The 21,342-nt window shown below is 30.3% G+C and overlaps 31 non-coding genes across 31 annotated transcripts; all 31 read right to left on the bottom strand.

Moving 5' to 3' along the window:
* Positions 1-86: 86 nt before the first annotated feature.
* TRNAT-AGU (transfer RNA threonine (anticodon AGU)) lies at positions 87-160 on the bottom strand. Its single transcript has one exon. It is a non-coding gene; the product is annotated as a tRNA-Thr (tRNA).
* A 430-nt stretch (positions 161-590) lies between these two features.
* On the bottom strand, positions 591-663 carry TRNAM-CAU (transfer RNA methionine (anticodon CAU)). The gene has a single exon. It is a non-coding gene; the product is annotated as a tRNA-Met (tRNA).
* A 438-nt stretch (positions 664-1,101) lies between these two features.
* TRNAT-AGU (transfer RNA threonine (anticodon AGU)) lies at positions 1,102-1,175 on the bottom strand. Its single transcript has one exon. It is a non-coding gene; the product is annotated as a tRNA-Thr (tRNA).
* A 430-nt stretch (positions 1,176-1,605) lies between these two features.
* On the bottom strand, positions 1,606-1,678 carry TRNAT-CGU (transfer RNA threonine (anticodon CGU)). The gene has a single exon. It is a non-coding gene; the product is annotated as a tRNA-Thr (tRNA).
* Positions 1,679-2,619: 941 nt separating this feature from the next.
* TRNAT-CGU (transfer RNA threonine (anticodon CGU)) lies at positions 2,620-2,693 on the bottom strand. Its single transcript has one exon. It is a non-coding gene; the product is annotated as a tRNA-Thr (tRNA).
* A 937-nt stretch (positions 2,694-3,630) lies between these two features.
* TRNAT-CGU (transfer RNA threonine (anticodon CGU)) lies at positions 3,631-3,703 on the bottom strand. The gene has a single exon. It is a non-coding gene; the product is annotated as a tRNA-Thr (tRNA).
* A 940-nt stretch (positions 3,704-4,643) lies between these two features.
* TRNAT-CGU (transfer RNA threonine (anticodon CGU)) lies at positions 4,644-4,717 on the bottom strand. Its single transcript has one exon. It is a non-coding gene; the product is annotated as a tRNA-Thr (tRNA).
* A 1,952-nt stretch (positions 4,718-6,669) lies between these two features.
* TRNAT-CGU (transfer RNA threonine (anticodon CGU)) lies at positions 6,670-6,742 on the bottom strand. The gene has a single exon. It is a non-coding gene; the product is annotated as a tRNA-Thr (tRNA).
* A 941-nt stretch (positions 6,743-7,683) lies between these two features.
* Positions 7,684-7,756, bottom strand: TRNAT-CGU (transfer RNA threonine (anticodon CGU)). Its single transcript has one exon. It is a non-coding gene; the product is annotated as a tRNA-Thr (tRNA).
* A 437-nt stretch (positions 7,757-8,193) lies between these two features.
* On the bottom strand, positions 8,194-8,267 carry TRNAT-AGU (transfer RNA threonine (anticodon AGU)). Its single transcript has one exon. It is a non-coding gene; the product is annotated as a tRNA-Thr (tRNA).
* A 429-nt stretch (positions 8,268-8,696) lies between these two features.
* On the bottom strand, positions 8,697-8,770 carry TRNAT-CGU (transfer RNA threonine (anticodon CGU)). The gene has a single exon. It is a non-coding gene; the product is annotated as a tRNA-Thr (tRNA).
* Positions 8,771-9,207: 437 nt separating this feature from the next.
* TRNAT-AGU (transfer RNA threonine (anticodon AGU)) lies at positions 9,208-9,281 on the bottom strand. Its single transcript has one exon. It is a non-coding gene; the product is annotated as a tRNA-Thr (tRNA).
* A 430-nt stretch (positions 9,282-9,711) lies between these two features.
* TRNAT-CGU (transfer RNA threonine (anticodon CGU)) lies at positions 9,712-9,784 on the bottom strand. The gene has a single exon. It is a non-coding gene; the product is annotated as a tRNA-Thr (tRNA).
* A 437-nt stretch (positions 9,785-10,221) lies between these two features.
* TRNAT-AGU (transfer RNA threonine (anticodon AGU)) lies at positions 10,222-10,295 on the bottom strand. Its single transcript has one exon. It is a non-coding gene; the product is annotated as a tRNA-Thr (tRNA).
* A 430-nt stretch (positions 10,296-10,725) lies between these two features.
* On the bottom strand, positions 10,726-10,798 carry TRNAT-CGU (transfer RNA threonine (anticodon CGU)). The gene has a single exon. It is a non-coding gene; the product is annotated as a tRNA-Thr (tRNA).
* A 437-nt stretch (positions 10,799-11,235) lies between these two features.
* On the bottom strand, positions 11,236-11,309 carry TRNAT-AGU (transfer RNA threonine (anticodon AGU)). The gene has a single exon. It is a non-coding gene; the product is annotated as a tRNA-Thr (tRNA).
* A 430-nt stretch (positions 11,310-11,739) lies between these two features.
* Positions 11,740-11,812, bottom strand: TRNAT-CGU (transfer RNA threonine (anticodon CGU)). The gene has a single exon. It is a non-coding gene; the product is annotated as a tRNA-Thr (tRNA).
* A 940-nt stretch (positions 11,813-12,752) lies between these two features.
* Positions 12,753-12,825, bottom strand: TRNAT-CGU (transfer RNA threonine (anticodon CGU)). Its single transcript has one exon. It is a non-coding gene; the product is annotated as a tRNA-Thr (tRNA).
* Positions 12,826-13,766: 941 nt separating this feature from the next.
* TRNAT-UGU (transfer RNA threonine (anticodon UGU)) lies at positions 13,767-13,840 on the bottom strand. Its single transcript has one exon. It is a non-coding gene; the product is annotated as a tRNA-Thr (tRNA).
* A 437-nt stretch (positions 13,841-14,277) lies between these two features.
* TRNAT-AGU (transfer RNA threonine (anticodon AGU)) lies at positions 14,278-14,351 on the bottom strand. Its single transcript has one exon. It is a non-coding gene; the product is annotated as a tRNA-Thr (tRNA).
* A 928-nt stretch (positions 14,352-15,279) lies between these two features.
* TRNAT-AGU (transfer RNA threonine (anticodon AGU)) lies at positions 15,280-15,353 on the bottom strand. The gene has a single exon. It is a non-coding gene; the product is annotated as a tRNA-Thr (tRNA).
* A 430-nt stretch (positions 15,354-15,783) lies between these two features.
* TRNAT-CGU (transfer RNA threonine (anticodon CGU)) lies at positions 15,784-15,856 on the bottom strand. The gene has a single exon. It is a non-coding gene; the product is annotated as a tRNA-Thr (tRNA).
* Positions 15,857-16,293: 437 nt separating this feature from the next.
* Positions 16,294-16,367, bottom strand: TRNAT-AGU (transfer RNA threonine (anticodon AGU)). Its single transcript has one exon. It is a non-coding gene; the product is annotated as a tRNA-Thr (tRNA).
* Positions 16,368-16,797: 430 nt separating this feature from the next.
* TRNAT-CGU (transfer RNA threonine (anticodon CGU)) lies at positions 16,798-16,870 on the bottom strand. The gene has a single exon. It is a non-coding gene; the product is annotated as a tRNA-Thr (tRNA).
* A 437-nt stretch (positions 16,871-17,307) lies between these two features.
* TRNAT-AGU (transfer RNA threonine (anticodon AGU)) lies at positions 17,308-17,381 on the bottom strand. Its single transcript has one exon. It is a non-coding gene; the product is annotated as a tRNA-Thr (tRNA).
* Positions 17,382-17,811: 430 nt separating this feature from the next.
* Positions 17,812-17,884, bottom strand: TRNAT-CGU (transfer RNA threonine (anticodon CGU)). The gene has a single exon. It is a non-coding gene; the product is annotated as a tRNA-Thr (tRNA).
* A 940-nt stretch (positions 17,885-18,824) lies between these two features.
* TRNAT-CGU (transfer RNA threonine (anticodon CGU)) lies at positions 18,825-18,897 on the bottom strand. The gene has a single exon. It is a non-coding gene; the product is annotated as a tRNA-Thr (tRNA).
* Positions 18,898-19,334: 437 nt separating this feature from the next.
* Positions 19,335-19,408, bottom strand: TRNAT-AGU (transfer RNA threonine (anticodon AGU)). The gene has a single exon. It is a non-coding gene; the product is annotated as a tRNA-Thr (tRNA).
* A 430-nt stretch (positions 19,409-19,838) lies between these two features.
* TRNAM-CAU (transfer RNA methionine (anticodon CAU)) lies at positions 19,839-19,911 on the bottom strand. Its single transcript has one exon. It is a non-coding gene; the product is annotated as a tRNA-Met (tRNA).
* A 437-nt stretch (positions 19,912-20,348) lies between these two features.
* Positions 20,349-20,424, bottom strand: TRNAT-AGU (transfer RNA threonine (anticodon AGU)). The gene has a single exon. It is a non-coding gene; the product is annotated as a tRNA-Thr (tRNA).
* A 428-nt stretch (positions 20,425-20,852) lies between these two features.
* On the bottom strand, positions 20,853-20,925 carry TRNAT-CGU (transfer RNA threonine (anticodon CGU)). The gene has a single exon. It is a non-coding gene; the product is annotated as a tRNA-Thr (tRNA).
* Between the last annotated feature and the right edge of the window lie 417 nt (positions 20,926-21,342).

Genomic DNA, 21,342 nt, shown 5'->3' with positions numbered 1-21,342 from the left:
CAGTAAGATTAATTAGACTTTTATATTTTAATTGTATCAAAATAGGACCTAATGAAATTATTTGTTATATATCAAAGAGAAAAGCAAGGCACTGCTGAGAGTTGAACTCAGGATCTCCTGTTTACTAGACAGGCGCTTTAACCAGCTAAGCCACAACACCCCCTTGAGTCTTAAGTTTGAAAGACTTTTCTTTATGGTGTTCAAGAGAATATTGTTTTTTCACTTTCATAATATTTTATAAGTTCACAGTCTTCTCTACTCAAACACTTTAGATGAAGACGCTTCACTTATTCAAAAACACCTTTTTAATTTGAAGTTTACCCTATTCATAGAATTTTAAAATATACCTTGCTGAAGAATGGATTAGTTGTATTCAACAACTGAGTGATCATTCAGCTCTATCTTGTTCTTTGTCATTTTCTTTTCGCTATTTCAGTTAATGCATTCCTACAAAAATCTTCACAATACCAAGTATTTTATTTCGTTTTATGATAACTTTTTCTAAAGTTCATAGAACCAGACGTTTATTCTTAAATTGTATTTAACACTTGTTTGATGAAAATTATTTCTAAAGCATGGAGAAAATAGTTAGGTGCTGCTGAGATTTGAACTCAGGATTTCCTGTTTATGAGACAGGCGCTTTAACCACTAAGCCACAGCACCAAAGTCAATGAAATAAAATTCATGAATAATTTATTGTTGATGATGAAAATGTGTTTCCTGCTATTAATTCTTCTTTATATGTACTGTAATCTTAATCAGAAAAATATACTCAATCACTAAACACGTATTAATAGGTTTTAATAAACAAGTACTCTTATAAAACCCAATTTCATTTCTTGAATACTTTACAATTTTCTTTTCATGAAGGCATTAATATTGCTCAAATAGAGGTAGTAATGTCATCTACGTTTTTTTCATGGATATGTCTTTTTTTTATTTTGCAATAACAGTATTCACTCGATAATCTTGAAAATACTTGGGTTTTTATGAGGTTTAAGATGATCTGTTCAACAGTAAGATTAATCAGACTTTTATATTTTAATTGTATCAAAATAGGACCTAATGAAAATGATTTGTTATATAACAAAGAGAAAAGCAAGGCACTGCTGAGAGTTGAACTCAGGATCTCCTGTTTACTAGACAGGCGCTTTAACCAGCTAAGCCACAGCACCCCCTTGAGTCTTAAGTTTGAAAGACTGTTCTTTATGGTGTTCAAGAGAATATTGTTTTTTCACTTTCATAATATTTTATAAGTTCACAGTCTTCTCTACTCAAACACTTTAGATGAAGACGCTTCACTTATTCAAAAACACCTCTCTAATTTGAAGTTTACCCTATTCATAGAATTTTAAAATATACCTTGCTGAAGAATGGATTAGTTGTATTCAACAACCGAGTGATCATTCAGCTCTATCTTGTTCTTTGTCATTTTCTTTTCGCTATTTCAGTCAATGGATTCCTACAAAAATCTTCACAATACCAAGTATTTTATTTCGTTTTATGATAACTTTTTCTAAAGTTCATAGAACCAGTTGTTTATTCTTAAATTGTATTCAACACTTGTTTGATGAAAATTATTTCTAAAGCATGGAGAAAACAGTTAGGTGCTGCTGAGATTTGAACTCAGGATTTCCTGTTTACGAGACAGGCGCTTTAACCACTAAGCCACAGCACCAACTTCAATGAAGTATAATTCATGAATAATTTATTGTTGATGATGAAAATTTGTTTCCTGCTTTTAATTCTTCTTTATATGTACTGTAATCTTAATCAGAAAAAGATACTCAATCACTAAACAAGTATTCCTAGGTTTTAATAAACAAGTACTCTTATAAAACCCAATTTCATTTCTTGAATACTTTACAATTTTCTTTTCATGAAGGCTTTAATATTGCTCAAATAGAGGTAGTAATGTCATCTACGTCTTTTTCATAGATATGTCTTTTTTAATTTTGCAATACCAGTATTCACTCTATAATCTTGAAAATACTTGGGTTTTTATGAGGTTTAAGATGATCTGTTCAACAGTAAGATTAATCAGACTTTTATATTTTAATTGTATCAAAATAGGACCTAATGACAATGATTTGTTATATAACAAAGAGAAAAGCAAGGCACTGATGAGAGTTGAACTCTGGATCTCCTGTTTACTAGACAGGTGCTTTAACCAGCTAAGCCACAGCACCCCCTTGAATCTTAAGTTTGAAAGACTTTTCTTTATGGTGTTAAAGAGACTATTGTTTTTTCACTTTCATAATATTTTATAGGTTCACAGTCTTCTCTACTCAAACACTTTAGATAAAGACGCTTCACTTATTCAAAAAAACCTCTCTAAGTTGAAGTTTACCCTATTCATAGAATTTTAAAATATACCTTGCTGAAAAACAGATTCGTTGTATTCAACAACCGAGTGATCATTCAGCTCTATCTTGTTCTTTGTCATTTTCTTTTCGCTATTTCAGTCAATGCATTCCTACAAAAATCTTCACAATACCAAGTATTTTATTTCGTTTTATGATAACTTTTTCTAAAGTTCATAGAACCAGACGTTTATTCTTAAATTGTATTCAACACTTGTTTGATGAAAATTATTTTTAAAGCATGGAGAAAACAGTTAGGTGCTGCTGAGATTTGAACTCAGGATTATCCTGTTTACGAGACGGGTGCTTTAACCACTAAGCCACAGCACCAAGGTCAATGAATTAAAATTCATGAATAATTTATTGTTGATGATGAAAATGTGTTTCCTGCTATTAATTCTTCTTTATATGTACTGTAATCTTAATCAGAAAAAGATACTCAATCACTAAACAAGTATTACTAGGTTTTAATAAACAAGTACTCTTATAAAACCCAATTTCATTTCTTGAATACTTTACAATTTTCTTTTCATGAAGGCTTTAATATTGCTCAAATAGAGGTAGTAATGTCATCTACGTCTTTTTCATAGATATGTCTTTTTTTATTTTGCAATAACAGTATTCACTCTATAATCTTGAAAATACTTGGGTTTTTATGAGGTTTAAGATGATCTGTTCAACAGTAAGATTAATCAGACTTTTATATTTTAATTGTATCAAAATAGGACCTAATGAAAATGATTTGTTATATAACAAAGAGAAAAGCAAGGCACTGCTGAGAGTTGAACTCAGGATCTCCTGTTTATTAGACAGGCGCTTTAACCAGCTAAGCCACAGCACCCCCTTGAGTCTTAAGTTTGAAAGACTTTTCTTTATGGTGTTCAAGAGAATATTGTTTTTTCACTTTCATAATATTTTATACGTTCACAGTCTTCTCTACTCAAACACTTTAGATGAAGACGCTTCACTTATAAACACCTCTCTAATTTGAAGTTTACCCTATTCATAGAATTTTAAAATATACCTTGCTGAAGAATGGATTAGTTGTATTCAACAACCGAGTGATCATTCAGCTCTATCTTGTTCTTTGTCATTTTCTTTTCGCTATTTCAGTCAATGCATTCCTACAAAAATCTTCACAATACCAAGTATTTTATTTCGTTTTATGATAACTTTTTCTAAAGTTCATAGAACCAGATGTTTATTCTTAAATTGTATTCAACACTTGTTTGATGAAAATTATTTCTAAAGCATGGAGAAAACAGTTAGGTGCTGCTGAGATTTGAACTCAGGATTTCCTGTTTACGAGACAGGCGCTTTAACCACTAAGCCACAGCACCAACGTCAATGAAGTATAATTCATGAATAATTTATTGTTGATGATGAAAATTTGTTTCCTGCTTTTAATTCTTCTTTATATGTACTGTAATCTTAATCAGAAAAAGATACTCAATCACTAAACAAGTATTCCTAGGTTTTAATAACAAGTACTCTTATAAAACCCAATTTCATTTCTTGAATACTTTACAATTTTCTTTTCATGAAGGCTTTAATATTGCTCAAATAGAGGTAGTAATGTCATCTACGTCTTTTTCATAGATATGTCTTTTTTTATTTTGCAATAACAGTATTCACTCTATAATCTTGAAAATACTTGGGTTTTTATGAGGTTTAAGATGATCTGTTCAACAGTAAGATTAATCAGACTTTTATATTTTAATTGTATCAAAATAGGACCTAATGAAAATGATTTGTTATATAACAAAGTGAAATGCAAGGCACTGCTGAGAGTTGAACTCAGGATCTCCTGTTTACTAGACTGGCGCTTTAACCAGCTAAGCCATAGCACCCCCTTGAGTCTAAAGATTGAAATACTTTTCTTTATGGTGTTCAAGAGAATATTGTTTTTTCACTTTCATAATGTTTTATAAGTTCACAGTCTTCTCTACTCAAACACTTTAGATGAAGACGCTTCACTTATTCAAAAACACCTCTCAAATTTGAAGTTTACCCTATTCATAGAATTTTAAAATATACCTTGCTGAAGAATGGATTAGTTGTATTCAACAACCGAGTGATCATTCAGCTCTATCTTGTTCTTTGTCATTTTCTTTTCGCTATTTCAGTCAATGCATTCCTACAAAAATCTTCACAATACCAAGTATTTTATTTCGTTTTATGATAACTTTTTCTAAAATTCATAGAACCAGACGTTTATTCTTAAATTGTATTCAACACTTGTTTGATGAAAAATTTTTTTAAAGCATGGAGAAAACAGTTAGGTGCTGCTGAGATTTGAACTCACGATTATCCTGTTTACGAGACGGGCGCTTTAACCACTAAGCCACAGCACCAAGGTCAATGAGGAAAAATTCATGAATAATTTATTGTTGATGATGAAAATTTGTTTCCTGCTATTAATTCTTCTTTATATGTACTGTAATCTTAATCAGAAAAAGATACTCAATCACTAAACAAGTATTAATAGGTTTTAATAAACAAGTACTCTTATAAAACCCAATTTCATTTCTTGAATACTTTACAATTTTCTTTTCATGAAGGCTTTAATATTGCTCAAATAGAGGTAGTAATGTCATCTACGTCTTTTTCATAGATATGTCTTTTTTAATTTTGCAATACCAGTATTCACTCTATAATCTTGAAAATACTTGGGTTTTTATGAGGTTTAAGATGATCTGTTCAACAGTAAGATTAATCAGACTTTTATATTTTAATTGTATCAAAATAGGACCTAATGACAATGATTTGTTATATAACAAAGAGAAAAGCAAGGCACTGCTGAGAGTTGAACTCTGGATCTCCTGTTTACTAGACAGGTGCTTTAGCCAGCTAAGCCACAGCACCCCCTTGAATCTTAAGTTTGAAACACTTTTCTTTATGGTGTTAAAGAGACTATTGTTTTTTCACTTTCATAATATTTTATAGGTTCACAGTCTTCTCTACTCAAACACTTTAGATAAAGACGCTTCACTTATTCAAAAAAACCTCTCTAAGTTGAAGTTTACCCTATTCATAGAATTTTTAAATATACCTTGCTGAAAAACGGATTAGTTGTATTCAACAACCGAGTGATCATTCAGCTCTATCTTGTTCTTTGTCATTTTCTTTTCGCTATTTCAGTCAATGCATTCCTACAAAAATCTTCACAATACCAAGTATTTTATTTCGTTTTATGATAACTTTTTCTAAAGTTCATAGAACCAGACGTTTATTCTTAAATTGTATTCAACACTTGTTTGATGAAAATTATTTTTAAAGCATGGAGAAAACAGTTAGGTGCTGCTGAGATTTGAACTCAGGATTATCCTGTTTACGAGATGGGTGCTTTAACCACTAAGCCACAGCACCAAGGTCAATGAATTAAAATTCATGAATAATTTATTGTTGATGATGAAAATGTGTTTCCTGCTATTAATTCTTCTTTATATGTACTGTAATCTTAATCAGAAAAAGATACTCAATCACTAAACAAGTATTACTAGGTTTTAATAAACAAGTACTCTTATAAAACCCAACTTCATTTCTTGAATACTTTACAATTTTCTTTTCATGAAGGCTTTAATATTGCTCAAATAGAGGTAGTAATGTCATCTACGTCTTTTTCATAGATATGTCTTTTTTTATTTTGCAATAACAGTATTCACTCTATAATCTTGAAAATACTTGGGTTTTTATGAGGTTTAAGATGATCTGTTCAACAGTAAGATTAATCAGACTTTTATATTTTAATTGTATCAAAATAGGACCTAATGAAAATGATTTGTTATATAACAAAGAGAAAAGCAAGGCACTGCTGAGAGTTGAACTCAGGATCTCCTGTTTATTAGACAGGCGCTTTAACCAGCTAAGCCACAGCACCCCCTTGAGTCTTAAGTTTGAAAGACTTTTCTTTATGGTGTTCAAGAGAATATTGTTTTTTCACTTTCATAATATTTTATACGTTCACAGTCTTCTCTACTCAAACACTTTAGATGAAGACGCTTCACTTATAAACACCTCTCTAATTTGAAGTTTACCCTATTCATAGAATTTTAAAATATACCTTGCTGAAGAATGGATTAGTTGTATTCAACAACCGAGTGATCATTCAGCTCTATCTTGTTCTTTGTCATTTTCTTTTCGCTATTTCAGTCAATGCATTCCTACAAAAATCTTCACAATACCAAGTATTTTATTTCGTTTTATGATAACTTTTTCTAAAGTTCATAGAACCAGATGTTTATTCTTAAATTGTATTCAACACTTGTTTGATGAAAATTATTTCTAAAGCATGGAGAAAACAGTTAGGTGCTGCTGAGATTTGAACTCAGGATTTCCTGTTTACGAGACAGGCGCTTTAACCACTAAGCCACAGCACCAACGTCAATGAAGTATAATTCATGAATAATTTATTGTTGATGATGAAAATTTGTTTCCTGCTTTTAATTCTTCTTTATATGTACTGTAATCTTAATCAGAAAAAGATACTCAATCACTAAACAAGTATTCCTAGGTTTTAATAAACAAGTACTCTTATAAAACCCAATTTCATTTCTTGAATACTTTACAATTTTCTTTTCATGAAGGCTTTAATATTGCTCAAATAGAGGTAGTAATGTCATCTACGTCTTTTTCATAGATATATCTTTTTTTATTTTGCAATAACAGTATTCACTCTATAATCTTGAAAATACTTGGGTTTTTATGAGGTTTAAGATGATCTGTTCAACAGTAAGATTAATCAGACTTTTATATTTTAATTGTATCAAAATAGGACCTAATGAAAATGATTTGTTATATAACAAAGTGAAAAGCAAGGCACTGCTGAGAGTTGAACTCAGGATCTCCTGTTTACTAGACTGGCGCTTTAACCAGCTAAGCCATAGCACCCCCTTGAGTCTAAAGTTTGAAAGACTTTTCTTTATGGTGTTCAAGAGAATATTGTTTTTTCACTTTCATAATGTTTTATAAGTTCACAGTCTTCTCTACTCAAACACTTTAGATGAAGACGCTTCACTTATTCAAAAACACCTCTCAAATTTGAAGTTTACCCTATTCATAGAATTTTAAAATATACCTTGCTGAAGAACGGATTAGTTGTATTCAACAACCGAGTGATCATTCAGCTCTATCTTGTTCTTTGTCATTTTCTTTTCGCTATTTCAGTCAATGCATTCCTACAAAAATCTTCACAATACCAAGTATTTTATTTCGTTTTATGATAACTTTTTCTAAAGTTCATAGAACCAGACGTTTATTCTTAAATTGTATTCAACACTTGTTTGATGAAAATTATTTCTAAAGCATGGAGAAAACAGTTAGGTGCTACTGAGATTTGAACTCAGGATTTCCTGTTTACGAGACAGGCACTTTAACCACTAAGCCACAGCACCAACGTCAATGAAGTAAAATTCATGAATAATTTATTGTTGATGATGAAAATTTGTTTCCTGCTTTTAATTCATCTTTATATGTACTGTAATCTTAATCAGAAAAAGATACTCAATCACTAAACAAGTATTAATAGGTTTTAATAAACAAGTACTCTTATAAAACCCAATTTCATTTCTTGAATACTTTACAATTTTCTTTTCATGAAGGCTTTAATATTGCTCAAATAGAGGTAGTAATGTCATTTACGTCTTTTTCATAGATATGTCTTTTTTTATTTTGCAATAACAGTATTCACTCTATAATCTTGAAAATACTTGGGTTTTTATGAGGTTTAAGATGATCTGTTCAACAGTAAGATTAATCAGACTTTTATATTTTAATTGTATCAAAATAGGACCTAATGAAAATGATTTGTTATATAACAAAGAGAAAAGCAAGGCACTGCTGAGAGTTGAACTCAGGATCTCCTGTTTACTAGACAGGCGCTTTAACCAGCTAAGCCACAGCACCCTCTTGAATCTTAAGTTTGAAAGACTTTTCTTTATGGTGTTAAAGAGAATATTGTTTTTTCACTTTCATAATATTTTATAAGTTCACAGTCTTCTCTACTCAAACACTTTAGATAAAGACGCTTCACTTATTCAAAAAACCTCTCTAATTTGAAGTTTGCCCTATTCATAGAATTTTAAAATATACCTTGCTGAAGAATGGATTAGTTGTATTCAACAACCGAGTGATCATTCAGCTCTATCTTGTTCTTTGTCATTTTCTTTTCGCTATTTCAGTCAGTGCATTCCTACAAAAATCTTCACAATACCAAGTATTTTATTTCGTTTTATGATAACTTTTTCTAAAGTTCATAGAACCAGACGTTTATTCTTAAATTGTATTCAACACTTGTTTGATGAAAATTATTTTTAAAGCATGGAGAAAACAGTTAGGTGCTGCTGAGATTTGAACTCAGGATTATCCTGTTTACGAGACGGGCGCTTTAACCACTAAGCCACAGCACCAACGTCAATGAAGTAAAATTCATGAATAATTTATTGTTGATGATGAAAATTTGTTTCCTGCTATTAATTCTTCTTTATATGTACTGTAATCTTAATCAGAAAAAGATACTCAATCACTAAACAAGTATTAATAGGTTTTAATAAACAAGTACTCTTATAAAACCCAATTTCATTTCTTGAATACTTTACAATTTTCTTTTCATGAAGGCTTTAATATTGCTCAAATAGAGGTAGTAATGTCCTTTACGTCTTTTTCATAGATATGTCTTTTTTTATTTTGCAATAACAGTATTCACTCTATAATCTTGAAAATGCTTGGGTTTTTATGAGGTTTAAGATGATCTGTTCAACATTAAGATTAATCAGACTTTTATATTTTAATTGTATCAAAATAGGACCTAATGAAAATGATTTGTTATATAACAAAGAGAAAAGCAAGGCACTGCTGAGAGTTGAACTCAGGATCTCCTGTTTACTAGACAGGCGCTTTAACCAGCTAAGCCACAGCACCACCTTGAATCTTAAGTTTGAAAGACTTTTCTTTATGGTGTTAAAGAGAATATTGTTTTTTCACTTTCATAATATTTTATACGTTCACAGTCTTCTCTACTCAAACACTTTAGATAAAGACGCTTCACTTATTCAAAAAAACCTCTCTAATTTGAAGTTTACCCTATTCATAGAATTTTAAAATATACCTTGCTGAAGAATGGATTAGTTGTATTCAACAACCGAGTGATCATTCAGCTCTATCTTGTTCTTTGTCATTTTCTTTTCGCTATTTCAGTCAATGCATTCCTACAAAAATCTTCACAATACCAAGTATTTTATTTCGTTTTATGATAACTTTTTCTAAAGTTCATAGAACCAGACGTTTATTCTTAAATTGTATTCAACACTTGTTTGATGAAAATTATTTTTAAAGCATGGAGAAAACAGTTAGGTGCTGCTGAGATTTTAACTCAGGATTTCCTGTTTACGAGACAGGCACTTTAACCACTAAGCCACAGCACCAACGTCAATGAAGTAAAATTCATGAATAATTTATTGTTGATGATGAAAATTTGTTTCCTGCTATTAATTCTTCTTTATATGTACTGTAATCTTAATCAGAAAAAGATACTCAATCACTAAACAAGTATTAATAGGTTTTAATAAACAAGTACTCTTATAAAACCCAATTTCATTTCTTGAATACTTTACAATTTTCTTTTCATGAAGGCTTTAATATTGCTCAAATAGAGGTAGTAATGTCATCTACGTCTTTTTCATAGATATGTCTTTTTTAATTTTGCAATAATAGTATTCACTCTATAATCTTGAAAATACTTGGGTTTTTATGAGGTTTAAGATGATCTGTTCAACAGTAAGATTAATCAGACTTTTATATTTTAATTGTATCAAAATAGGACCTAATGAAAATGATTTGTTATATAACAAAGAGAAAAGCAAGGCACTGCTGAGAGTTGAACTCAGGATCTCCTGTTTACTAGACAGGCGCTTTAACCAGCTAAGCCACAGCGCCCCCTTAAATCTTAAGTTTGAAAGGCTTTTCTTTATGGTGTTAAAGAGAATATTGTTTTTTCAGTTTCATAATATTTTATAAGTTCACAGTCTTCTCTACTCAAACACTTTAGATAAAGACGCTTCACTTATTCAAAAAAACCTCTCTAATTTGAAGTTTACCCTATTCATAACATTTTTAAAAATACCTTGCTGAAGAACGGATTAGTTGTATTCAACAACCGAGTGATCATTCAGCTCTATCTTGTTCTTTGTCATTTTCTTTTCGCTATTTCAGTCAATGCATTCCTACAAAAATCTTCACAATACCAAGTATTTTATTTCGTTTTATGATAACTTTTTCTAAAGTTCATAGAACCAGACGTTTATTCCTAAATTGTATTCAACACTTGTTTGATGAAAATTATTTCTAAAGCATGGAGAAAACAGTTAGGTGCTGCTGAGATTTGAACTCAGGATTTCCTGTTTACGAGACAGGCGCTTTAACCACTAAGCCACAGCACCAAAGCCAATGAAGTTAAATTCATGAATAATTTATTGTTGATGATGAAAATGTGTTTCCTGCTTTTAATTCTTCTTTATATGTACTGTAATCTTAATCAGAAAAGGATACTCAATCACTAAACAAGTATTAATAGGTTTTAATAAACAAGTACTCTTATAAAACCCAATTTCATTTCTTGAATACTTTACAATTTTCTTTTCATGAAGGCTTTAATATTGCTCAAATAGAGGTAGTAATGTCATCTACGTCTTTTTCATAGATATGTCTTTTTTTATTTTGCAATAACAGTATTCACTCTATAATCTTGAAAATACTCTGGTTTTTATGAGGTTTAAGATGATCTGTTCAACAGTAAGATTAATCAGACTTTTATATTTTAATTGTATCAAAATAGGACCTAATGAAAATGATTTGTTATATAACAAAGTGAAAAGCAAGGCACTGCTGAGAGTTGAACTCAGGATCTCCTGTTTACTAGACTGGCGCTTTAACCAGCTAAGCCACAGCACCTCCTTGAGTCTTAAGTTTGAAAGACTTTTCTTTATGGTGTTCAAGAGAATATTGTTTTTTCACTTTCATAATGTTTTATAAGTTCAAAGTCTTCTATACTCAAACACTTTAGATGAAGACGCTTCACCTATTCAAAAACACCTCTCAAATTAGAAGTTTACCATATTCATAGAATTTTAAAATATACCTTGCTGAAGAATGGATTAGTTGTATTCAACAACCGAGTGATCATTCAGCTCTATCTTGTTCTTTGTCATTTTCTTTTCGCTATTTCAGTCAATGCATTCCTACAAAAATCTTCACAATACCAAGTATTTTATTTCGTTTTATGATAACTTTTTCTAAAGTTCACAGAACCAGACGTTTATTCTTAAATTGTATTCAACACTTGTTTGATGAAAATTATTTCTAAAGCATGGAGAAAACAGTTAGGTGCTGCTGAGATTTTAACACAGGATTTCCTGTTTACGAGACAGGCGCTTTAACCACTAAGCCACAGCACCAACGTCAATGAAGTAAAATTCATGAATAATTTATTGTTGATGATGAAAATTTGTTTCCTGCTTTTAATTCTTCTTTATATGTACTGTAATATTAATCAGAAAAAGATACTCAATCACTAAACAAGTATTAATAGGTTTTAATAAACAAGTACTCTTATAAAACCCAATTTCATTTCTTGAATACTTTACAATTTTCTTTTCATGAAGGCTTTAATATTGCTCAAATAGAGGTAGTAATGTCATCTACGTCTTTTTCATAGATATGTCTTTTTTCATTTTGCAATAACAGTATTCACTCTATAATCTTGAAAATACTTGGGTTTTTATGAGGTTTAAGATGATCTGTTCAACAGTAAGATTAATCAGACTTTTATATTTTAATTGTATCAAAATAGGACCTAATGAAAATGATTTGTTATTTAACAAAGTGAAAAGCAAGGCTCTGCTGAGAGTTGAACTCAGGATCTCCTGTTTACTAGACAGGCGTTTAACCAGCTAAGCCACAGCACCCACTTGAGTCTTAAGTTTGAAAGACTTTTCTTTATGATGTTCAAGAGAATATTGTTTTTTCACTTTCATAATGTTTTATAAGTTCACAGTCTTCTCTACTCAAACACTTTAGATGAAGACGCTTCACTTATTCAAAAACACCTCTCAAATTTGAAGTTTACCCTATTCATAGAATTTTAAAATATACCTTGCTGAAGAATGGATTAGTTGTATTCAACAACCGAGTGATCATTCAGCTCTATCTTGTTCTTTGTCATTTTCTTCTCGCTATTTCAGTCAATGCATTCCTACAAAAATCTTCACAATACCAAGTATTTTATTTCGTTTTATGATAACTTTTTCTAAAGTTCATAGAACCAGACGTTTATTCTTAAATTGTATTCAACACTTGTTTGATGAAAATTATTTCTAAAGCATGGAGAAAACAGTTAGGTGCTGCTGAGATTTGAACTCAGGATTTCCTGTTTACGAGACAGGCGCTTTAACAACTAAGCCACAGCACCAACGTCAATGAAGTAAAATTCATGAATAATTTATTGTTGATGATGAAAATTTGTTTCCTGCTTTTAATTCTTCTTTATAAGTACTGTAATCTTAATCAGAAAAAGATACTCAATCACTAAACAAGTATTAATAGGTTTTAATAAACAAGTACTCTTATAAAACCCAATTTCATTTCTTGAATACTTTACAATTTTCTTTTCATGAAGGCTTTAATATTGCTCAAATAGAGGTAGTAATGTCATCTACGTCTTTTTCATAGATATGTCTTTTTTTATTTTGCAATAACAGTATTCACTCTATAATCTTGAAAATACTTGGGTTTTTATGAGGTTTAAGATGATCTGTTCAACAGTAAGATTAATCAGACTTTTATATTTTAATTGTATCAAAATAGGACCTAATGAAAATGATTTGTTATATAACAAAGTGAAAAGCAAGGCACTGCTGAGAGTTGAACTCAGGATCTCCTGTTTACTATACTGGCGCTTTAACCAGCTAAGCCACAGCACCCCCTTGAGTCTTAAGTTTGAAAGACTTTTCTTTATGGTGTTCAAGAGAATATTGTTTTTTCACTTTCATAATGTTTTATAAGTTCACAGTCTTCTCTACTCAAACACTTTAGACGAAGACGCTTCACTTATTCAAAAACACCTCTCAAATTTAAAGTTTACTCTATTCATAGAATTTTAAAATATACCTTGCTGAAGAATGGATTAGTTGTATTCAACAACCGAGTGATCATTCAGCTCTATCTTGTTCTTTGTCATTTTCTTTTCGCTATTTCAGTCAGTGCATTCCTACAAAAATCTTCACAATACCAAGTATTTTATTTCGTTTTATGATAACTTTTTCTAAAGTTCATAGAACCAGACGTTTATTCTTAAATTGTATTCAACACTTGTTTGATGAAAATTATTTTTAAAGCATGGAGAAAACAGTTAGGTGCTGCTGAGATTTGAACTCAGGATTATCCTGTTTACAAGACAGGCGCTTTAAGCACTAAGCCACAGCACCAACATCAATGAAGTAAAATTCATGAATAATTTATTGTTGATGATGAAAATTTGTTTCCTGCTATTAATTCTTCTTTATATGTACTGTAATCTTAATCAAAAAAAGATACTCAATCACTAAACAAGTATTAATAGGTTTTAATAAACAAGTACTCTTATAAAACCCAATTTCATTTCTTGAATACTTTACAATTTTCTTTTCATGAAGGCATTAATATTGCTCAAATAGAGGTAGTAATGTCATCTACGTCTTTTTCATAGATATGTCTTTTTTAATTTTGCAATAACAGTATTCACTCTATAATCTTGAAAATACTTGGGTTTTTATGAGGTTTAAGATGATCTGTTCAACAGTAAGATTAATCAGACTTTTATATTTTAATTGTATCAAAATAGGACCTAATGAAAATGATTTGTTATATAACAAAGAGAAAAGCAAGACACTGCTGAGAGTTGAACTCAGGATCTCCTGTTTACTAGACAGGCGCTTTAACCAGCTAAGCCACAGCACCCCCTTGAATCTTAAGTTTGAAAGACTTTTCTTTATGGTGTTAAAGAGAATATTGTTTTTTCACTTTCATAATATTTTATAAGTTCACAGTCTTCTCTACTCAAACACTTTAGATAAAGACGCTTCACTTATTCAAAAAAACCTCTCTAATTTGAAGTTTACCCTATTCATAGAATTTTAAAATATACCTTGCTGAAGAACGGATTAGTTGTATTCAACAACCGAGTGATCATTCAGCTCTATCTTGTTCTTTGTCATTTTCTTTTCGCTATTTCAGTCAATGCATTCCTACAAAAATCTTCACAATACCAAGTATTTTATTTCGTTTTATGATAACTTTTTCTAAAGTTCATAGAACCAGACGTTTATTCTTAAATTGTATTCAACACTTGTTTGATGAAAATTATTTCTAAAGCATGGAGAAAACAGTTAGGTGCTACTCAGGATTTCCTGTTTACGAGACAGGCACTTTAACCACTAAGCCACAGCACCAACGTCAATGAAGTTAAATTCATGAATAATTTATTGTTGATGATGAAAATTTGTTTCCTGCTTTTAATTCTTCTTTATATGTACTGTAATCTTAATCAGAAAAAGATACTCAATCACTAAACAAGTATTAATAGGTTTTAATAAACACGTACTCTTATAAAACCCAATTTCATTTCTTGAATACTTTACAATTTTCTTTTCATGAAGGCTTTAATATTGCTCAAATAGAGGTAGTAATGTCATTTACGTCTTTTTCATAGATATGTCTTTTTTTATTTTGCAATAACAGTATTCACTCTATAATCTTGAAAATACTTGGGTTTTTATGAGGTTTAAGATGATCTGTTCAACAGTAAGATTAATCAGACTTTTATATTTTAATTGTATCAAAATAGGACCTAATGAAAATGATTTGTTATATAACAAAGTGAAAAGCAAGGCACTGCTGAGAGTTGAACTCAGGATCTCCTGTTTACTAGACTGGTGCTTTAACCAGCTAAGCCACAGCACCCCCTTGAGTCTTAAGTTTGAAAGACTTTTCTTTATGGTGTTCAAGAGAATATTGTTTTTTCACTTTCATAATGTTTTATAAGTTCACGGTCTTCTCTACTCAAACACTTTAGATGAAGACGCTTCACTTATTCAAAAACACCTCTCAAATTAGAAGTTTACCCTATTCATAGAATTTTAAAATATACCTTGCTGAAGAATGGATTAGTTGTATTCAACAACCGAGTGATCATTCAGCTCTATCTTGTTCTTTGTCATTTTCTTTTCGCTATTTCAGTCAATGCATTCCTACAAAAATCTTCACAATACCAAGTATTTTATTTCGTTTTATGATAACTTTTTCTAAAGTTCATAGAACCAGACGTTTATTCTTAAATTGTATTCAACACTTGTTTGATGAAAATTATTTCTAAATCATGGAGAAAACAGTTAGGTGCTGCTGTGATTTGAACTCAGGATTTCCTGTTTACGAGACAGGCGCTTTAACCACTAAGCCACAGCACCAACGTCAATGAAGTAAAATTCATGAATAATTTATTGTTGATGATGAAGATTTGTTTCCTGCTTTTAATTCTTCTTTATATGTACTGTAATCTTAATCAGAAAAAGATACTCAATCACTAAACAAGTATTAATAGGTTTTAATAAACACGTACTCTTATAAAACCCAATTTCATTTCTTGAATACTTTACAATTTTCTTTTCATGAAGGCTTTAATATTGCTCAAATAGAGGTAGTAATGTCATTTACGTCTTTTTCATAGAAATGTCTTTTTTTATTTTGCAATAACAGTATTCACTCTATAATCTTGAAAATACTTGGGTTTTTATGAGGTTTAAGATGATCTGTTCAACAGTAAGATTAATCAGACTTTTATATTTTAATTGTATCAAAATAGGACCTAATGAAAATGATTTGTTATATAACAAAGAGAAAAGCAAGGCACTGCTGAGAGTTGAACTCAGGATCTCCTGTTTACTAGACAGGTGCTTTAACCAGCTAAGCCACAGCACCCCCTTGAATGTTAAGTTTGAAAGACTTTTCTTTATGGTGTTAAAGAGAATATTGTTTTTTCACTTTCATAATATTTTATAAGTTCACAGTCTTCTCTACTCAAACACTTTAGATAAAGACGCTTCACTTATTCAAAAAAACCTCTCTAATTTGAAGTTTACCCTATTCATAGAATTTTTAAATATACCTTGATGAAGAACGGATTAGTTGTATTCAACAACCGAGTGATCATTCAGCTCTATCTTGTTCTTTGTCATTTTCTTTTCGCTATTTCAGTCAATGCATTCCTACAAAAATCTTCACAATACCAAGTATTTTTTTTTGTTTTATGATAACTTTTTCTAAAGTTCATAGAACCAGACGTTTATTCTTAAATTGTATTCAACACTTGTTTGATGAAAATTATTTCTAAAGCATGGAGAAAACAGTTAGATGCTGCTGAGATTTGAACTCAGGATTTCCTGTTTACGAGACAGGCGCTTTAACCACTAAGCCACAGCACCAACGTCAATGAAGTTAAATTCATGAATAATTTATTGTTGATGATGAAAATTTGTTTCCTGCTTTTAATTCTTCTTTATATGTACTGTAATCTTAATCAGAAAAAGAAACTCAATCACTAAACAAGTATTAATAGGTTTTAATAAACAAGTACTCTTATAAAACCCAATTTCATTTCTTGAATACGTTACAATTTTCTTTTCATGAAGGCTTTAATATTGCTCAAATAGAGGTAGTAATGTCATCTACGTCTTTTTCATAGATATGTCTTTTTTTATTTTGCAATAACAGTATTCACTCTATAATCTTGAAAATACTTGGGTTTTTATGAGATTTAAGATGATCTGTTCAACAGTAAGATTAATCAGACTTTTATATTTTAATTGTATCAAAATAGGACCTAATGAAAATGATTTGTTATATAACAAAGTGAAAAGCAAGGCACTGCTGAGAGTTGAACTCAGGATCTCCTGTTTACTAGACAGGCGCTTTAACCAGCTAAGCCACAGCACCCCCTTGAATCTTAAGTTTGAAAGACTTTTCTTTATGGTGTTAAAGAGAATATTGTTTTTTCACTTTCATAATATTTTATAAGTTCACAGTCTTCTCTACTAAAACACTTTTGATGAAGACGCTTCACTTATTCAAAAACACCTCTCTAATTTGAAGTTTACCCTATTCATAGAATTTTAAAATATACCTTGCTGAAGAATGGATTAGTTGTATTCACCAACCGAGTGATCATTCGGCTCTATCTTGTTCTTTGTCATTTTCTTTTCGCTATTTCAGTCAATGCATTCCTACAAAAATCTTCACAATACCAAGTATTTTATTTCTTTTTATGATAACTTTTTCTAAAGTTCATAGAACCAGACGTTTATTCTTAAATTGTATTCAACACTTGTTTGATGAAAATTATTTCTAAAGCATGGAGAAAACAGTTAGGTGCTGCTGAGATTCGAACTCAGAATTTCCTGTTTACGAGACGGGCGCTTTAACCACTAAGCCACAGCACCAACGTCAATGAAATAAAATTCATGAATAATTTATTGTTGATGATGAAAATTTGTTTCCTGCTATTAATTCTTCTTTATATGTACTGTAATCTTAATCAGAAAAAGATACTCAATCACTAAACAAGTATTAATAGGTTTTAATAAACAAGTACTCTTATAAAACCCAATTTCATTTCTTGAATACTTACAATTTTCTTTTCATGAAGGCATTAATATTGCTCAAATAGAGGTAGTAATGTCATCTACGTCTTTTTCATAGATATGTCTTTTTTAATTTTGCAATACCAGTATTCACTCTATAATCTTGAAAATACTTGGGTTTTTATGAGGTTTAAGATGATCTGTTCAACAGTAAGATTAATCAGACTTTTATATTTTAATTGTATCAAAATAGGACCTAATGAAAATGATTTGTTATATAACAAAGAGAAAAGCAAGGCGCTGTTGAGAGTTGAACTCTGGATCTCCTGTTTACTAGACAGGCGCTTTAACCAGCTAAGCCACAGCACACCCTTGAATCTTAAGTTTGAAAGACTTTTCTTTATGGTGTTAAAGAGAATATTGTTTTTTCACTTTCATAATATTTTATAAGTTCACAGTCTTCTCTACTCAAACACTTTAGATGAAGACGCTTCACTAATTCAAAAACACCTCTCAAATTTGAAGTTTACCCTATTCATAGAATTTTAAAATACACCTTGCTGAAGAATGGATTAGTTGTATTCAAGAACCGAGTGATCATTCAGCTCTATCTTGTTCTTTGTCATTTTCTTTTCGCTATTTCAGTCAATGCATTCCTACAAAAATCTTCACAATACCAAGTATTTTATTTCGTTTTATGATAACTTTTTCTAAAGTTCATAGAACCAGACGTTTATTCTTAAATTGTATTCAACACTTGTTTGATGAAAATTATTTCTAAAGCATGGAGAATACAGTTAGGTGCTGCTGAGATTTGAACTCAGGATTTCCTGTTTACGAGACAGGCGCTTTAACCACTAAGCCACAGCACCAACGTCAATGAAGTAAAATTCATAAATAATTTATTGTTGATGATGAAAATTTGTTTCCTGCTATTAATTCTTCTTTATATGTACTGTAATCTTAATCAGAAAAAGATACTCAATCACTAAACAAGTATTAATAGGTTTTAATAAACAAGTACTCTTATAAAACCCAATTTCATTTCTTGAATACTTTACAATTTTCTTTTCATGAAGGCATTAATAATGCTCAAATAGAGGTAGTAATGTCATCTACGTCATTTTCATAGATATGTCTTTTTTTATTTTGCAATCACAGTATTCAATCTATAATCTTGAAAATACTTGGGTTTTTATGAGGTTTAAGATGATCTGTTCAACAGTAAGATTAATTAGACTTTTATATTTTAATTGTATCAAAATAGGACCTAATGAAAACAATTTGTTATATATCAAAGAGAAAAGCAAGGCACTGCTGAGAGTTGAACTCAGGATCTCCTGTTTACTAGACAGGCGCTTTAACCAGCTAAGCCACAACACCCCCTTGAGTCTTAAGTTTGAAAGACTTTTCTTTATGGTGTTCAAGAGAATATTGTTTTTTCACTTTCATAATATTTTATAAGTTCACAGTCTTCTCTACTCAAACACTTTAGATGAAGACGCTTCACTTATTCAAAAACACCTCTCTAATTTGAAGTTTACCCTATTCATAGAATTTTAAAATATACCTTGCTGAAGAATGGATTAGTTGTATTCAACAACCGAGTGATCATTCAGCTCTATCTTGTTCTTTGTCATTTTCTTTTCGCTATTTCAGTCAATGCATTCCTACAAAAATCTTCACAATACCAAGTATTTTATTTCGTTTTATGATAACTTTTTCTAAACTTCATAGAACCAGACGTTTATTCTTAAATTGTATTTAACACTTGTTTGATGAAAATTATTTCTAAAGCATGGAGAAAATAGTTAGGTGCTGCTGAGATTTGAACTCAGGATTTCCTGTTTATGAGACAGGCGCTTTAACCACTAAGCCACAGCACCAAAGTTAATGAAGTAAAATTCATGAATAATTTATTGTTGATGATGAAAATGTGTTTCCTGCTATTAATTCTTCTTTATATGTACTGTAATCTTAATCAGAAAAATATACTCAATCACTAAACACGTATTAATAGGTTTTAATAAACAAGTACTCTTATAAAACCCAATTTCATTTCTTGAATACTTTACAATTTTCTTTTCATGAAGGCATTAATATTGCTCAAATAGAGGTAGTAATGTCATCTACGTTTTTTTCATGGATATGTCTTTTTTTATTTTGCAATAACAGTATTCACTCGATAATCTTGAAAATACTTGGGTTTTTATGAGGTTTAAGATGATCTGTTCAACAGTAAGATTAATCAGACTTTTATATTTTAATTGTATCAAAATAGGACCTAATGAAAATGATTTGTTATATAACAAAGAGAAAAGCAAGGCACTGCTGAGAGTTGAACTCAGGATCTCCTGTTTACTAGACAGGCGCTTTAACCAGCTAAGCCACAGCACACCCTTGAGTCTTAAGTTTGAAAGACTGTTCTTTATGGTGTTCAAGAGAATATTGTTTTTTCACTTTCATAATATTTTATAAGTTCACAGTCTTCTCTACTCAAACACTTTAGATGAAGACGCTTCACTTATTCAAAAACACCTCTCTAATTTGAAGTTTACCCTATTCATAGAATTTTAAAATATACCTTGCTGAAGAATGGATTAGTTGTATTCAACAACCGAGTGATCATTCAGCTCTATCTTGTTCTTTGTCATTTTCTTTTCGCTATTTCAGTCAATGGATTCCTACAAAAATCTTCACAATACCAAGTATTTTATTTCGTTTTATGATAACTTTTTCTAAAGTTCATAGAACCAGTTGTTTATTCATAAATTGTATTCAACACTTGTTTGATGAAAATTATTTCTAAAGCATGGAGAAAACAGTTAGGTGCTGCTGAGATTTGAACTCAGGATTTCTTGTTTACGAGACAGGCGCTTTAACCACTAAGCCACAGCACCAACTTCAATGAAGTATAATTCATGAATAATTTATTGTTGATGATGAAAATTTGTTTCCTGCTTTTAATTCTTCTTTATATGTACTGTAATCTTAATCAGAAAAAGATACTCAATCACTAAACAAGTATTCCTAGGTTTTAATAAACAAGTACTCTTATAAAACCCAATTTCATTTCTTGAATACTTTACAATTTTCTTTTCATGAAGGCTTTAATATTGCTCAAATAGAGGTAGTAATGTCATCTACGTCTTTTTCATAGATATGTCTTTTTTAATTTTGCAATACCAGTATTCACTCTATAATCTTGAAAATACTTGGGTTTTTATGAGGTTTAAGATGATCTGTTCAACAGTAAGATTAATCAGACTTTTATATTTTAATTGTATCAAAATAGGACCTAATGACAATGATTTGTT

This window comes from Lissotriton helveticus, chromosome 4_1, assembly GCF_964261635.1.
Source record: "Lissotriton helveticus chromosome 4_1, aLisHel1.1, whole genome shotgun sequence".
NCBI classification, from domain to species: Eukaryota; Metazoa; Chordata; class Amphibia; order Caudata; family Salamandridae; genus Lissotriton; species Lissotriton helveticus.
Note: the sequence above shows the minus strand (reverse complement) of the source record. Positions and strands in the feature narration are given on the sequence as shown.